This window comes from Buceros rhinoceros, unplaced genomic scaffold (genome assembly GCF_000710305.1).
Source record: "Buceros rhinoceros silvestris isolate BGI_N320 unplaced genomic scaffold, ASM71030v1 scaffold27072, whole genome shotgun sequence".
Classification (NCBI taxonomy): domain Eukaryota; kingdom Metazoa; phylum Chordata; class Aves; order Bucerotiformes; family Bucerotidae; genus Buceros; species Buceros rhinoceros.
Genome location: NW_010401061.1, coordinates 343 through 2,323, shown reverse-complemented (window position 1 = coordinate 2,323; position 1,981 = coordinate 343).

Below are 1,981 nucleotides of genomic sequence, written 5' to 3'. Positions count from 1 at the left end.
TGGCAGGTGCTCGTGGGGGCCAGCATGTCCCCAAGCATGGGGTGGCTCCTCCCCACCACCCGAACGCAGGCACTGGGCTGGAGCAGCTTTGATTTATCCCAGCCCTTTGACAAATAAACGAGAGCATTTGCTGCTGGCAGCAGCGCAGGGTCTCCTGACGCCGTGGCAGTGGGTGAACAATACCCTGCTGGTCCTCATCCCGCGAAGCAGAGCCACTCTCCCCGGCAGAGAGGAGTCCTCGGCCCCAGCACATGCACTGCCTGGCTCCGGCAGTCCCGGGCAGGGCGGGGGCTGCAGGGACTGAGTACTGGCACCACGAGGCTGCTGGAGGATGGAGCTGGCACTGACATGCTGGGATGTCCTGCTGGGGATGGGGACGCCGCCACCTGCCTCGCCTGCATGTGGCCCTTCGCAGCATGGTCCCACTGTAGCGTGGTGTCACCTCTCTGCTGGGAGGTGACTGGGGATAAGCAAGAGGGTTATGCCCAGCAGAGCTCCACGTTCACCCCACAAACCCTACACCCTCTGCCTGCCCTGCGGCACCCAGGCCCAGCCTGTCCCAGGGACAGGTGCCAGTGGGTGCTGCTGTCCTGGGGCATGGGGAACTGAGTGCAGCCCCACTCGAGAACAATGCTCTTAATTAGCGGAGAAACCCATCACCAGGCTCCCAACTTCATTAGCGCAGGAAGGCTGCACGTAATTAAAATAATGAGTTTGCAATTTTAGTGCAAACAGTGCTGGAAGAGCCCCGCTGCAGCTGGGCAATCGCCGCCTGCACGAGGCCCCGTGGAGCAACAGCAAGTGGGTCAGGGCAGGGAGAGGTGCATGTCCCCGCACCTCCCAGGAGCAGCCATCTCCAGCTGGGTCCCTTCAGGGGAGGGGACCTCCCTCTCTGTCCTCACCGGAGGTACCAGGGCCAATACCCCACCCCTGGGGGCATGTCCCAGGGGTACCCCAGCTTAGCTGGCCCTGTAGCTGCAAAAAAACCAAAGTAAAGCAAACCAAGGGCTCAGCACATGGTAGTGGCAAAGCCACCACAGCCATCCTGTGCCCAGATGGTGTCTGTCCCCTCTTCCCCACAGCCAGGCCATGGTGCTGCCCATCGGAGTCAGTTCCCCAGGCTCCACAGGGACACAAGGAGGCGGCTTGGGGCATGTGGTGACAGCCTTGTAGACCCCACATACCCCCCTCTGCCTGGTCCCCCCCATGCCGTCATCACCCAGAGTGAGGTTTTCAACATCTCTGGTGGAGTGAGAACTTCATTCTCCCTAATGATGCTGTTGTGGGGTTAATGACGGTGATTAAATCCCCCTGCACAGGGTGCTGCATCCCGCTGCCACTGCCTCCGGGTTGTGCTTAAAGGACAAGGGGACACGGGAAGGCAGTGCTGGCTGGCAGAACGATGGCACTGTGCAGCTGAGGCCGGATCCTGACCTGTGTCGTGTCCCAGGATGGCCCTTTGGGACCTCGCAGGGCTGCTGCCAGTTTCGCCACGGCGCTCAGCGCCACAGGGCAGAGGTGCTTGGCCAGGACACTTGATGTCCTCATCCTGCCACCTGCCAGCAACAAGAAGGAACAGTCTGGTGGCACTGGGGACCTGCTGGGCACATCAGCCCTGTCACTCTGCAACTTCCTCGTGCGCTGCTGTGTATACTACGGCATGGTCACTGGGATGCTCTGCACACCCCCAGCACTGCCTCACTCGGCTGCTTCAAAGCCATTGCACCACTGGGAGGTTCTAAGGCCATGGCAGGGCAGCCTGGGGCAGCAGGGGAACAGTCTGGTGGCACTGGGGACCTGCTGGGCACATCAGCCCTGTCACTCTGCAACTTCCTCGTGCGCTGCTGTGTATACTACGGCATGGTCACTGGGATGCTCTGCACACCCCCAGCACTGCCTCACTCGGCTGCTTCAAAGCCATTGCACCACTGGGAGGTTCTAAGGCCATGGCAGGGCAGCCTGGGGCAGCAGGACAGTCCTG